We start from the raw sequence: 15,967 nt of genomic DNA on the forward strand, positions 1-15,967 counted from the left end.
CAAAGCAACAGAACCTAGGGCACTTCCACTTATGGTCCTATAGCTTAGGGAAATTAAAATGAAAAAGACACAGCCACCCCAAAGTTTGGAACGGCTCTGTTTACAAGAACCTCGTTTACAGTACAAGTTCAACATCGCAGAAAGTGAAAAATGGATAAAGAAGTTGTGGTATTTACTTACAAAGCAATATCACTCAGCAATGAAATCTGTGTCATCAGGCCCTTAGCAGCACAATGAGTGGATTCAGGTATGATGATTCTAACTGAAATAAGTCACACAGAAAAAGAAACATCATAAGATATCACTAATACACGGAATGTAAACTTGGCTACACAGGAACTGCATTCCAAAACAGAACAGGGTCTCAAATTTAGAAAACCAACTTATGCTTGCTTAAGGGGAAAGGTGAGTTGGGGTGCTGCATAAAACCAGAGATTGAAATGAGCACAGATAAAGTTCCTTAAGCCAAATATGGAATAGACAAGAGCTACTCCTTGCTCAACGAAATGGACTCAAAACCCCATATTAAACGCCTAAGAATGTACCTGACTAGTAAGTATCTTAAAACCTATGGATTGCTATGTCTCCAAAAGAGAATCAAGCGTGTGTACAGGGGCATAAACGCAGCAGTGATAGGATTGGAGAGGTTCGGGGAGCAAATGAAGACCCTTTGAAGTCATATTGCATGGTACCCATTACACGGGTCTCAACTCTCCAGGTTTAAGGTATTCTTCCTTCAGCTAAAACATGCATGTGGAACCCAGAGTATGATCAACCATGTGAACGGGAGACGTGTTCAAATATGTCTCAGTTTTCCTCCCCTGGTACTCGGGTGCAACATTCCAGACGCTTTACTAACACTCTCCCGACTTGGAGAGTCAGTCCCTTTAACCTCCTGTTTGGCCCAGTTTGCAATTTCTGCGGAAGATGAACAGGAATAGCGAGAACCAATGAGAGGCTAGCTGGAGGTGTCTGGACGGGCAAATTCAACTCTCATTTCCCACCAGGAAGAGGAATTAACCAAAGGCTCAGCATGCCGGGCCGGAACCAGATTAGGGCCTGAAGCCATCCTGCGGTGTTGCGGCCAGGTCACAAGAAAGCGAGTTGAAGAAAGGAGCTCAGGGGCACTGTAATTCACAAACCTGCAGAGTTATAAATGACAGCTATCGTCCAAAAATAGACTGAAGTAAGGCTGCCAAGAGGACTTGAAAGCGGGGCAGAATTGCAGGAAACCGATTTCAGGAGGTAGACTGGAATTGCATTGAAAGCATAGGAAAAGAGGCAGAACGTCCACAATGATGCACTTGGCCAAAAACGGCGTATGCGTTTTTTCCTGAATATATTCAGGAAAAAACGCATACGCCCTTTTTGGCCAACCAAGCAAGCTTGCAAAGGAAATCTGCACTACAATGAAGTCTCACTTCCCCCTGTTCAAAAGGGCCATCTGAAAAAAGTGTAAACTCCAGAAAGGCAGGACAGGCCATGGAGAACTGGGAGCCTTGTTATGCTGATGGGCGGGATGTAAATTGCCAACAACCACTCCGGAGAAGTGTATGGTGTTTCCTGAAACATCTAAAAAACAAAGCAACAGAGCCTAGGGCACTTTCACTTATGGTCCTATAGCTTAGGGAATTTAAAATCAAAAAGACACAGCCACCCCAAAGTTTGGAATGGCTCTGTTTACAAGAACCTCGTTTACAGTACAAGTTCAACATCGCAGAAAGTGAAAAATGGATAAAGAAGTTGTGGTATTTACTTACAAAGCAATATCACTCAGCAATGAAATCTGTGTCATCAGGCCCTTAGCAGCACAATGAGTGGATTCAGGTATGATGATTCTAACTGAAATAAGTCACACAGAAAAAGAAACATCATAAGATATCAGTAATACACGGAATGGAAACTTGGCTACACAGGAACTGAATTACAGAACAGAACAGGGTCTCAAATTTAGAAAACCAACTTATGCTTGCTTAAGGGGAAAGGTGAGTTGGGGTGCTGCATAAAACCAGAGATTGAAATGAGCACAGATAAAGTTCTAAGCCAAATATGGAATAGACAAGAGCTACTCCTTGCTCAACGAAATGGACTCAAAACCCCATATTAAACGCCTAAGAATGTACCTGACTAGTAAGTATCTTAAAACCTATGGATTGCTATGTCTCCAAAAGAGAATCAAGCGTGTGTACAGGGGCATAAACGCAGCAGTGATAGGATTGGAGAGGTTCGGTGAGCAAATGAAGACCCTTTGAAGTCATATTGCATGGTACCCATTCCACGGGTTTCAACTACCCAGGTTTAAGGTATTCTTCCTTCAGCTAAAACATGCATGTGGAACCTAGATTATGATCAACCATGTGATGGGGAGACGTGTTCAAATATGTCTCAGTTTTCGTACCCTGGTACTCGGGTGCAACATTCCAGACGCTTTACTAACACTCTCCCGACTTGGAGAGTCAGTCCCTTTAACCTCCTGTTTGGCCCAGTTTGCAATTTCTGCGGAAGATGAACAGGAATAGCGAGAACCAATGAGAGGCTAGCTGGAGGTATCTGGACGGGCAAATTTAACTCTCATTTCCCACCAGGAAGAGGAATTAACCAAAGGCTCAGCGTGCCGTGCCGGATCCAGATTAGGGCCTGAAGCCATCCTGCGGTGTTGCGGCCAGCTCACAAGAAAGCGAGTTGAAGAAAGGAGCTCAGGGGCACTGTAATTCACAAACCTGCAGAGTTATAAATGACAGCTATCGTCCAAAAATAGACTGAAGTAAGGCTGCCAAGAGGACTTGAAAGCGGGGCAGAATTGCAGGAAACCGATTTCAGGAGGTAGACTGGAATTGCATTGAAAGCATAGGAAAAGAGGCAGAACGTCCACAATGATGCACTTGGCCAAAAAGGGCGTATGCGTTTTTTCCTGAATATATTCAGGAAAAAACGCATACGCCCTTTTTGGCCAACCAAGCAAGCTTGCAAAGGAAATCTGCACTATAATGAATTCTCACTTTCCCCCGGTCAAAAGGGCCATCTGAAAAAAGTGTAAAATCCAGAAAGGCAGTACAGGCCATTGAGAACTGGGAGCCTTGTTATGCTGATGGGCGGGATGTAAATTGGCAACAGACACTTGGGAGAAGTGTATGGTGTTTCCTGAAACATCTAAGAAACAAAGCAACAGAGCCTAGGGCACTTCCACTTATGGTCCTATAGCTTAGGGAAATTAAAATCAAAAAGACACAGCCACCCCAAAGTTTGGAACGGCTCTGTTTACAAGAACCTCGTTTACAGTACAAGTTCAACATCGCAGAAAGTGAAAAATGGATAAAGAAGTTGTGGTATTAACCTACAAAGCAATATCACTCAGCAATGAAATCTATGTCATCAGGCCCTTAGCAGCACAATGAGTGGATTCAGGTATGATGATTGTAACTGAAATAAGTCACACAGAAAAAGAAACATCATAAGATATCAGTAATACACGGAATGTAAACTTGGCTACACAGGAACTGAATTACAGAAGAGAACAGGGTCTCAAATTTAGAAAACCAACTTATGCTTGCTTAAGGGGAAAGGTGAGTTGGGGTGCTGCATAAAACCAGAGATTGAAATGAGCACAGATAAAGTTCCTTAAGCCAAATATGGAATAGACAAGAGCTACTCCTTGCTCAACGAAATGGACTCAACACCGCATATTAAACGCCTAAAAATGTACCTGACTAGTAAGTATCTTAAAACCTATGGATTGCTATGTCTCCAAAAGAGAATCAAGCGTGTGTACAGGGGCATAAACGCAGCAGTGATAGGATTGGAGAGGTTCGGTGAGCAAATGAAGACCCTTTGAAGTCATATTGCATGGTACCCATTCCACGGGTTTCAACTACCCAGGTTTTAGGTATTCTTCCTTCAGGTAAAACATGCATGTGGAACCCAAGTACGATCAACCATGTGAACGGGAGACGTATTCAAATATGTCTCAGGTTTCTTCCCCTGGTACTCGGGTGCAACATTCCAGACGGTTTACTAACACTCTCCCGACTTGGAGAGTCAGTCCCTTTAACCTCCTGTTTGGCCCAGTTTGCAATTTCTGCGGAAGATGAACAGGAATAGCGAGAACCAATGAGAGGCTAGCTGGAGGTGTCTGGACGGGCAAATTTAACTCTCATTTCCCACCAGGAAGAGGAATTAACCAAAGGCTCAGCATGCCGTGCCAGAACCAGATTAGGGCCTGAAGACATCCTGCGGTGTTGCGGCCAGGTCACAAGAAAGCGAGTTGAAGAAAGGAGCTCAGGGGCACTGTAATTCACAAACCTGCAGAGTTATAAATGGCAGCTATCGTCCAAAAATAGACTGAAGTTAGGCTGCCAAGAGGACTTGAAAGCGGGGCAGAATTGCAGGAAACCGATTTCAGGAGGTAGACTGGAATTTCACTGAAGGCATAGGAAAAGAGGCAGAACGTCCACAATGATGCACTTGGCCAAAAAGGGCGTATGCGTTTTTTCCTGAATATATTCAGGAAAAAACGCATACGCCCTTTTTGGCCAACCAAGCAAGCTTGCAAAGGAAATCTGCACTACAATGAAGTCTCACTTCCCCCCGGTCAAAAGGGCCATCTGAAAAAAGTGTAAAATCCAGAAAGGCAGGACAGGCCATGGAGAACTGGGAGCCTTGTTATGCTGATGGGCGGGATGTAATTTGCCAACAACCACTCGGGAGAAGTGTATGGTGTTTCCTGAAACATCTAAAAAACAAAGCAACAGAACCTAGGGCACTTCCACTTATGGTCCTATAGCTTAGGGAAATTAAAATGAAAAAGACACAGCCACCCCAAAGTTTGGAACGGCTCTGTTTACAAGAACCTCGTTTACAGTACAAGTTCAACATCGCAGAAAGTGAAAAATGGATAAAGAAGTTGTGGTATTTACTTACAAAGCAATATCACTCAGCAATGAATTCTGTGTCATCAGGCCCTTAGCAGCACAATGAGTGGATTCAGGTATGATGATTCTAACTGAAATAAGTCACACAGAAAAAGAAACATCATAAGATATCACTAATACACGGAATGTAAACTTGGCTACACAGGAACTGCATTCCAAAACAGAACAGGGTCTCAAATTTAGAAAACCAACTTATGCTTGCTTAAGGGGAAAGGTGAGTTGGGGTGCTGCATAAAACCAGAGATTGAAATGAGCACAGATAAAGTTCCTTAAGCCAAATATGGAATAGACAAGAGCTACTCCTTGCTCAACGAAATGGACTCAAAACCCAATATTAAACGCCTAAGAATGTACCTGACTAGTAAGTATCTTAAAACCTATGGATTGCTATGTCTCCAAAAGAGAATCAAGCGTGTGTACAGGGGCATAAACGCAGCAGTGATAGGATTGGAGAGGTTCGGGGAGCAAATGAAGACCCTTTGAAGTCATATTGCATGGTACCCATTACACGGGTCTCAACTCTCCAGGTTTAAGGTATTCTTCCTTCAGCTAAAACATGCATGTGGAACCCAGAGTATGATCAACCATGTGAACGGGAGACGTGTTCAAATATGTCTCAGTTTTCCTCCCCTGGTACTCGGGTGCAACATTCCAGACGCTTTACTAACACTCTCCCGACTTGGAGAGTCAGTCCCTTTAACCTCCTGTTTGGCCCAGTTTGCAATTTCTGCGGAAGATGAACAGGAATAGCGAGAACCAATGAGAGGCTAGCTGGAGGTGTCTGGACGGGCAAATTCAACTCTCATTTCCCACCAGGAAGAGGAATTAACCAAAGGCTCAGCATGCCGGGCCGGAACCAGATTAGGGCCTGAAGCCATCCTGCGGTGTTGCGGCCAGGTCACAAGAAAGCGAGTTGAAGAAAGGAGCTCAGGGGCACTGTAATTCACAAACCTGCAGAGTTATAAATGACAGCTATCGTCCAAAAATAGACTGAAGTAAGGCTGCCAAGAGGACTTGAAAGCGGGGCAGAATTGCAGGAAACCGATTTCAGGAGGTAGACTGGAATTGCATTGAAAGCATAGGAAAAGAGGCAGAACGTCCACAATGATGCACTTGGCCAAAAACGGCGTATGCGTTTTTTCCTGAATATATTCAGGAAAAAACGCATACGCCCTTTTTGGCCAACCAAGCAAGCTTGCAAAGGAAATCTGCACTACAATGAAGTCTCACTTCCCCCTGTTCAAAAGGGCCATCTGAAAAAAGTGTAAACTCCAGAAAGGCAGGACAGGCCATGGAGAACTGGGAGCCTTGTTATGCTGATGGGCGGGATGTAAATTGCCAACAACCACTGCGGAGAAGTGTATGGTGTTTCCTGAAACATCTAAAAAACAAAGCAACAGAGCCTAGGGCACTTTCACTTATGGTCCTATAGCTTAGGGAATTTAAAATCAAAAAGACACAGCCACCCCAAAGTTTGGAATGGCTCTGTTTACAAGAACCTCGTTTACAGTACAAGTTCAACATCGCAGAAAGTGAAAAATGGATAAAGAAGTTGTGGTATTTACTTACAAAGCAATATCACTCAGCAATGAAATCTGTGTCATCAGGCCCTTAGCAGCACAATGAGTGGATTCAGGTATGATGATTCTAACTGAAATAAGTCACACAGAAAAAGAAACATCATAAGATATCAGTAATACACGGAATGGAAACTTGGCTACACAGGAACTGAATTACAGAACAGAACAGGGTCTCAAATTTAGAAAACCAACTTATGCTTGCTTAAGGGGAAAGGTGAGTTGGGGAGCTGCATAAAACCAGAGATTGAAATGAGCACAGATAAAGTTCCTTAAGCCAAATATGGAATAGACAAGAGCTACTCCTTGCTCAACGAAATGGACTCAACACCGCATATTAAACGCCTAAGAATGTACCTGACTAGTAAGTATCTTAAAACCTATGGATTGCTATGTCTCCGAAAGAGAATCAAGCATGTGTACAGGGGCATAAACGCAGCAGTGATAGGATTGGAGAGGTTCGTGAGCAAATGAAGACCCTTTGAAGTCATATTGCATGGTACCCATTCCACGGGTTTCAACTACCCAGGTTTTAGGTATTCTTCCTTCAGCTAAAACATGCATGTGGAACCCAAGTATGATCAACCATGTGAACGGGAGACGTGTTCAAATATGTCTCAGTTTTCTTCCCCTGGTACTCGGGTGCAACATTCCAGACGCTTTACTAACACTCTCCCGACTTGGAGAGTCAGTCCCTTTAACCTCCTGTTTGGCCCAGTTTGCAATTTCTGCGGAAGATGAACAGGAATAGCGAGAACCAATGAGAGGCTAGCTGGAGGTGTCTGGACGGGCAAATTCAACTCTCATTTCCCACCAGGAAGAGGAATTAACCAAAGGCTCAGCATGCCGGGCCGGAACCAGATTAGGGCCTGAAGCCATCCTGCGGTGTTGCGGCCAGGTCACAAGAAAGCGAGTTGAAGAAAGGAGCTCAGGGGCACTGTAATTCACAAACCTGCAGAGTTATAAATGACAGCTATCGTCCAAAAATAGACTGAAGTAAGGCTGCCAAGAGGACTTGAAAGCGGGGCAGAATTGCAGGAAACCGATTTCAGGAGGTAGACTGGAATTGCATTGAAAGCATAGGAAAAGAGGCAGAACGTCCACAATGATGCACTTGGCCAAAAAGGGCGTATGCGTTTTTTCCTGAATATATTCAGGAAAAAACGCATACGCCCTTTTTGGCCAACCAAGCAAGCTTGCAAAGGAAATCTGCACTACAATGAAGTCTCACTTCCCCCCGGTCAAAAGGGCCATCTGAAAAAAGTGTAAAATCCAGAAAGGCAGGACAGGCCATGGAGAACTGGGAGCCTTGTTATGCTGATGGGCGGGATGTAATTTGCCAAAAACCACTCTGGAGAAGTGTATGGTGTTTCCTGAAACATCTAAAAAACAAAGCAACAGAACCTAGGGCACTTCCACTTATGGTCCTATAGCTTAGGGAAATTAAAATGAAAAAGACACAGCCACCCCAAAGTTTGGAATGGCTCTGTTTACAAGAACCTCGTTTACAGTACAAGTTCAACATCGCAGAAAGTGAAAAATGGATAAAGAAGTGGTGGTATTTACTTACAAAGCAATATCACTCAGCAATGAAATCTGTGTCATCAGGCCCTTAGCAGCACAATGAGTGGATTCAGGTATGATGATTCTAACTGAAATAAGTCACACAGAAAAAGAAACATCATAAGATATCAGTAATACACGGAATGTAAACTTGGCTACACAGGAACTGCATTCCAAAACAGAACAGGGTCTCAAATTTAGAAAACCAACTTATGCTTGCTTAAGGGGAAAGGTGAGTTGGGGTGCTGCATAAAACCAGAGATTGAAATGAGCACAGATAAAGTTCCTTAAGCCAAATATGGAATAGACAAGAGCTACTCCTTGCTCAACGAAATGGACTCAAAACCCCATATTAAACGCCTAAGAATGTACCTGACTAGTAAGTATCTTAAAACCTATGGATTGCTATGTCTCCAAAAGAGAATCAAGCGTGTGTACAGGGGCATAAACGCAGCAGTGATAGGATTGGAGAGGTTCGGTGAGCAAATGAAGACCCTTTGAAGTCATATTGCATGGTACCCATTACACGGGTCTCAACTCTCCAGGTTTAAGGTATTCTTCCTTCAGCTAAAACATGCATGTGGAACCCAGAGTATGATCAACCATGTGAACGGGAGACGTGTTCAAATATGTCTCAGTTTTCCTCCCCTGGTACTCGAGTGCAACATTCCAGACGCTTTACTAACACTCTCCCGACTTGGAGAGTCAGTCCCTTTAACCTCCTGTTTGGCCCAGTTTGCAATTTCTGCGGAAGATGAACAGGAATAGCGAGAACCAATGAGAGGCTAGCTGGAGGTGTCTGGACGGGCAAATTCAACTCTCATTTCCCACCAGGAAGAGGAATTAACCAAAGGCTCAGCATGCCGGGCCGGAACCAGATTAGGGCCTGAAGCCATCCTGCGGTGTTGCGGCCAGGTCACAAGAAAGCGAGTTGAAGAAAGGAGCTCAGGGGCACTGTAATTCACAAACCTGCAGAGTTATAAATGACAGCTATCGTCCAAAAATAGACTGAAGTAAGGCTGCCAAGAGGACTTGAAAACGGGGCAGAATTGCAGGAAACCGATTTCAGGAGGTAGACTGGAATTGCATTGAAAGCATAGGAAAAGAGGCAGAACGTCCACAATGATGCACTTGGCCAAAAAGGGCGTATGCGTTTTTTCCTGAATATATTCAGGAAAAAACGCATACGCCCTTTTTGGCCAACCAAGCAAGCTTGCAAAGGAAATCTGCACTACAATGAAGTCTCACTTCCCCCCGGTCAAAAGGGCCATCTGAAAAAAGTGTAAAATCCAGAAAGGCAGGACAGGCCATGGAGAACTGGGAGCCTTGTTATGCTGATGGGCGGGATGTAAATTGCCAACAACCACTCGGGAGAAGTGTATGGTGTTTCCTGAAACATCTAAAAAACAAAGCAACAGAGCCTAGGGCACTTCCACTTATGGTCCTATAGCTTAGGGAATTTAAAATCAAAAAGACACAGCCACCCCAAAGTTTGGAACGGCTCTGTTTACAAGAACCTCGTTTACAGTACAAGTTCAACATCGCAGAAAGTGAAAAATGGATAAAGAAGTTGTGGTATTTACTTACAAAGCAATATCACTCAGCAATGAAATCTGTGTCATCAGGCCCTTAGCAGCACAATGAGTGGATTCGGGTATGATGATTCTAACTGAAATAAGTCACACAGAAAAACAAACATCATAAGATATCAGTAATACACGGAATGTAAACTTGGCTACACAGGAACTGAATTACAGAACAGAACAGGGTCTCAAATTTAGAAAACCAACTTATGCTTGCTTAAGGGGAAAGGTGAGTTGGGGTGCTGCATAAAACCAGAGATTGAAATGAGCACAGATAAAGTTCCTTAAGCCAAATATGAAATAGACAAGAACTACTCCTTGCTCAACGAAATGGACTCAACACCGCATATTAAACGCCTAAGAATGTACCTGACTAGTAAGTATCTTAAAACCTATGGATTGCTATGTCTCCGAAAGAGAATCAAGCATGTGTACATGGGCATAAATGCAGCAGTGATAGGATTGGAGGGGTTCGTGAGCAAATGAAGACCCTTTGAAGTCATATTGCATGGTACCCATTCCACGGGTCTCAACTCTCCAGGTTTATGGTATTGTTCCTTCAGCTAAAACATGCATGTGGAACCTAGATTATGATCAACCATGTGATCTGGAGACGTGTTCAAATATGTCTCAGTTTTCGTACCCTGGTACTCGGGTTCAACATTCCAGACGCTTTACTAACACTCTCCCCACTTGGAGAGTCAGTCCCTTTAACCTCCTGTTTGGCCCAGTTTGCAATTTCTGTGGAAGATGAACAGGAATAGCGAGAACCAATGAGAGACTAGCTGGAGGTGTCTGGATGGGCAAATTTAACTCTCATTTCCCACCAGGAAGAGGAATTAACCAAAGGCTCAGCGTGCCGTGCCGGAACCAGATTAGGGCCTGTAGACATCCTGCGGTGTTGCGGCCAGGTCACAAGAAAGCGAGTTGAAGAAAGGAGCTCAGGGGCACTGTAATTCACAAACCTGCAGAGTTATAAATGACAGCTATCGTCCAAAAATAGACTGAAGTAAGGCTGCCAAGAGGACTTGAAAGCGGGGCAGAATTGCAGGAAACCGATTTCAGGAGGTAGACTGGAATTGCATTGAAGGCATAGGAAAAGAGGCAGAACGTCCACAATGATGCACTTGGCCAAAAAGGGCGTATGCGTTTTTTCCTGAATATATTCAGGAAAAAATGCATACGCCCTTTTTGGCCAACCAAGCAAGCTTGCAAAGGAAATCTGCACTACAATGAAGTCTCACTTCCCCCCGGTCAAAAGGGCCATCTGATAAAAGTGTAAAATCCAGAAAGGCAGGACAGGCCATGGAGAACTGGGAGCCTTGTTATGCTGATGGGCGGGATGTAAATTGCCAACAACCACTTGGGAGAAGTGTATGGTGTTTCCTGAAACAACTAAAAAACAAAGCAACAGAACCTAGGGCACTTCCACTTATGGTCCTATAGCTTAGGGAAATTAAAATCAAAAAGACACAGCCACCCCAAAGTTTGGAACGGCTCTGTTTACAAGAACCTCGTTTACAGTACAAGTTCAACATCGCAGAAAGTGAAAAATGGATAAAGAAGTTGTGGTATTTACTTACAATGCAATATCACTCAGCAATGAAATCTGTGTCATCAGGCCCTTAGCAGCACAATGAGTGGATTCAGGTATGATGATTCTAACTGAAATAAGTCACACAGAAAAAGAAACATCATAAGATATCAGTAATACACGGAATGGAAACTTGGCTACACAGGAACTGAATTACAGAACAGAACAGGGTCTCAAATTTAGAAAACTAACTTATGCTTGCTTAAGGGGAAAGGTGAGTTGGGGTGCTGCATAAAACCACAGATTGAAATGAGCACAGATAAAGTTCCTTAAGCCAAATATGGAATAGACAAGAGCTACTCCTTGCTCAACGACATGGACTCAACACCCCATATTAAACGCCTAAGAATGTACCTGACTAGTAAGTATCTTAAAACCTATGGATTGCTATGTCTCCGAAAGAGAATCAAGCATGTGTACAGGGGCATAAACGCAGCAGTGATAGGATTGAAGAGGTTCGTGAGCAAATGAAGACCCTTTGAAGTCATATTGCATGGTACCCATTCCACGGGTTTCAACTACCCAGGTTTAAGGTATTCTTCCTTCAGCTAAAACATGCATGTGGAACCTAGAGTATGATCAACCATGTGATCGGGAGACGTGTTCAAATATGTCTCAGTTTTCGTACCCTGGTACTCGGGTGCAACTTTCCAGACGCTTTACTAACACTCTCCCGACTTGGAGAGTCAGTCCCTTTAACCTCCTGTGTGGCCCAGTTTGCAATTTCTGTGGAAGATGAACACGAATAGCGAGAACCAATGAAAGAATAGCTGGAGGTGTCTGGATGGGCAAATTTAACTCTCATTTCCCACCAGGAAGAGGAATTAACCAAAGGCTCAGCGTGCCGTGCCAGAACCAGATTAGGGCCTGAAGACATCCTGTGGTGTTGCGGCCAGCTCACAAGAAAGCGAGTTGAAGAAAGGAGCTCAGGGGCACTGTAATTCACAAACCTGCAGAGTTATAAATGACAGCTATCGTCCAAAAATACACTGAAGTAAGGCTGCCAAGAGGACTTGAAAGCGGGGCAGAATTGCAGGAAACCGATTTCAGGAGGTAGACTGGAATTGCATTGAAAGCATAGGAAAAGAGGCAGAACGTCCACAATGATGCACTTGGCCAAAAAGGGCGTATGCGTTTTTTCCTGAATATATTCAGGAAAAAAAGCATACGCCCTTTTTGGCCAACCAAGCAAACTTGCAAAGGAAATCTGCACTACAATGAAGTCGCACTTCCCCCCGGTCAAAAGGGCCATCTGAAAAAAGTGTAAAATCCAGAAAGGCAGGACAGGCCATGGAGAACTGGGAGACTTGTTATGCCGATGGGCGGGATGTAAATTGCCAACAGACACTCAGGAGAAGTGTATGGTGTTTCCTGAAACATCTAAAAAACAAAGCAACAGAGCCGAGGGCACTTGCGCTTATGGTCCTATAGCTTAGGGAAATTAAAATCAAAAAGACACAGCCACCCCAAAATTTGGGACGCCTCCGTTTACAAGAACCTCGTTTACCGTACAAGTTCAATATCACAGAAAGTGAAAAATGGATAAAGAAGTTGTGGTACTTACGTATAATGCAGTATCACTCAGCAATGAAATCTATGTCTTCAGGCCCGTAGCAGCATAATGAGTGGATTCAGGTACGATGATTCTAACTGAAATAAGTCACACAGAAAAAGAAACATCATAAGATATCACTAATACACGGAATGTAAACTTGGCTACACAGGAACTGCATTCCAAAACAGAACAAGGTCTCAAATTTAGAAAACCAACTTATGCTTGCTTAAGGTGAAAGGTGAGTTGGGGTGCTGCATAAAACCAGAGATTGAAATGAGCACAGATAAAGTTCCTTAAGCCAAATATGGAATACACAAGAGCTACTCCTTGCTCAACGAAATGGACACAAAACCCTATATTAAACGCCTAAGAATGCACCTGACTAGTAAGTATCTTAAAACCTATGGATTGCTATGTCTCCGAAAGAGAATCAAGTATGTGTACAGGGGCATAAACGCAGCAGTGATAGGATTGGAGAGGTTCGTGAGCAAATGAAGACCCTTTGAAGTCATATTGCATGGTACCCATTCCACGGGTTTCAACTACCCAGGTTTAAGGTATTCTTCCTTCATCTAAAACATGCATGTGGAACCTAGAGTATGATCAACCATGTGATCGGGAGACGTGTTCAAATATGTCTCAGATTTCGTACCCTGGTACTCGGGTGCAACATTCCAGACGCTTTACTAACACTCTCCCCACTTGGAGAGTCAGTTCCTTTAACTTCCTGTTTGGCCCAGTTTGCAATTTCTGTGGAAGATGAACAGGAATAACGAGAACCAATGAAAGACTAGCTGGAGGTGTCTGGACGGGCAAATTTAACTCTCATTTCCCACCAGGAAGAGGAATTAACCAAAGGCTCAGCGTGCCGTGCCAGAACCAGATTAGGGCCTGAAGACATCCTGCGGTGTTGCGGCCATCTCAAAAGAAAGCGAGTTGAAGAAAGGAGCTCAGGGGCACTGTAATTCACAAACCTGCAGAGTTATAAATGACAGCTATCGTCCAAAAATATACTGAAGTAAGGCTGCCAAGAGGACTTGAAAGCGGGGCAGAATTGCAGGAAACCGATTTCAGGAGGTAGACTGGAATTGCATTGAAAGCATAGGAAAAGAGGCAGAACGTCCACAATGATGCACTTGGCCAAAAAGGGCGTATGCGTTTTTTCCTGAATATATTCAGGAAAAAACGCATACGCCCTTTTTGGCCAACCAAGCAAGCTTGCAAAGGAAATCTGCACTACAATGAAGTCTCACTTCCCCCCGGTCAAAAGGGCCATCTGAAAAAAGGGTAAAATCCAGAAAGGCAGGACAGGCCATGGAGAACTGGGAGCCTTGTTATGCTGATGGGCGGGATGTAAATTGCCAACAACCACTTGGGAGAAGTGTATGGTGTTTCCTGAAACATCTAAAAAACAAAGCAACAGAACCTAGGGTACTTCCACTTATGGTCCTATAGCTTAGGGAAATTAAAATCAAAAAGACACAGCCACCCCAAAGTTTGGAACGGCTCTGTTTACAAGAAACTCGTTTACAGTACAAGTTCAACATCGCAGAAAGTGAAAAATGGATAAAGAAGTTGTGGTATTTACTTACAAAGCAATATCACTCAGCAATGAAATCTGTGTCATCAGGCCCTTAGCATCACAATGAGTGGATTCAGGTATGATGATTCTAACTGAAATAAGTCACACAGAAAAAGAAACATCATAAGATATCAGTAATACACGGAATGTAAACTTGGCTACACAGGAACTGAATTACAGAACAGAACAGGGTCTCAAATTTAGAAAACCAACTTATGCTTGCTTAAGGGGAAAGGTGAGTTGGGGTGCTGCATAAAACCAGAGATTGAAATGAGCACAGATAAAGTTCCTTAAGCCAAATATGGAATAGACAAGAGCTACTCCTTGCTCAACGAAATGGACTCAACACCGCATATTAAACGCCTAAGAATGTACCTGACTAGTAAGTATCTTAAAACCTATGGATTGCTATGTCTCCGAAAGAGAATCAAGCATGTGTACATGGGCATAAATGCAGCAGTGATAGGATTGGAGGGGTTCGTGAGCAAATGAAGACCCTTTGAAGTCATATTGCATGGTACCCATTCCACGGGTCTCAACTCTCCAGGTTTAAGGTATTGTTCCTTCAGCTAAAACATTCATGTGGAACCTAGATTATGATCAACCATGTGATCGGGAGACGTGTTCAAATATGTCTCAGTTTTCGTACCCAGGTACTCGGGTTCAACATTCCAGACGCTTTACTAACACTCTCCCCACTTGGAGAGTCAGTCCCTTTAACCTCCTGTTTGGCCCAGTTTGCAAATTCTGTGGAAGATGAACAGGAATAACGAGAACCAATGAGAGACTAGCTGGAGGTGTCTGGATGGGCAAATTTAACTCTCATTTCCCACCAGGAAGAGGAATTAACCAAAGGCTCAGCGTGCCGTGCCGGAACCAGATTAGGGCCTGTAGACATCCTGCGGTGTTGCGGCCAGGTCACAAGAAAGCGAGTTGAAGAAAGGAGCTCAGGGGCACTGTAATTCACAAACCTGCAGAGTTATAAATGACAGCTATCGTCCAAAAATAGACTGAAGTAAGGCTGCCAAGAGGACTTGAAAGCGGGGCAGAATTGCAGGAAACCGATTTCAGGAGGTAGACTGGAATTGCATTGAAGGCATAGGAAAAGAGGCAGAACGTCCACAATGATGCACTTGGCCAAAAAGGGCGTATGCGTTTTTTCCTGAATATATTCAGGAAAAAACGCATACGCCCTTTTTGGCTAACCAAGCAAACTTGCAAAGGAAATCTGCACTACAATGAAGTCTCACTTCTCCCCGGTCAAAAGGGTCATCTGAAAAAAGTGTAAACTCCAGAAAGGCAGGACAGGCCATGAAGAACTGGGAGCCTTGTTATGCTGATGGGCGGGATGTAAATTGCCAACAGACACTCAGGAGAAGTGTATGGTGTTTCCTGAAACATCTAAAAAACAAAGCATCAGAGCCTAGGGCACTTCCACTTATGGTCCTATAGCTTAGGGAAATTAAAATCAAAAAGACACAGCCACCCCAAAGTTTGGGACACCTCCGTTTACAAGAACCTCGTTTACCGTACAAGTTCAATATCACAGAAAGTGAAAAATGGATAAAGAACTTGTGGTACTTAC

At 43.7% G+C, this 15,967-nt stretch overlaps 1 long non-coding RNA gene across 7 annotated transcripts in view; it reads right to left on the bottom strand.

Annotated features, from left to right (window-relative positions):
• LOC307181408 overlaps positions 1 to 15,967 on the bottom strand; it is a 1,608,936-nt gene that overhangs the window by 429,327 nt on the left and 1,163,642 nt on the right. Inside the window, exon 5 of one of the 7 annotated variants that reach the window (XR_013826696.1) lies at positions 11,145 to 11,316. The exons of 5 other annotated variants lie outside the window; for them this stretch is intronic. This is a non-coding gene — a long non-coding RNA (uncharacterized lncRNA). Of the gene's footprint in view, positions 1 to 11,144; positions 11,317 to 12,871; positions 12,892 to 15,967 lie in introns of those variants that run through there. One more of the 7 variants, XR_013826697.1, reaches the window with a different exon arrangement.

This window comes from Stenella coeruleoalba (assembly GCF_951394435.1).
Source record: "Stenella coeruleoalba genome assembly, contig: scaffold_69, whole genome shotgun sequence".
Lineage (NCBI taxonomy): Eukaryota > Metazoa > Chordata > Mammalia > Artiodactyla > Delphinidae > Stenella > Stenella coeruleoalba.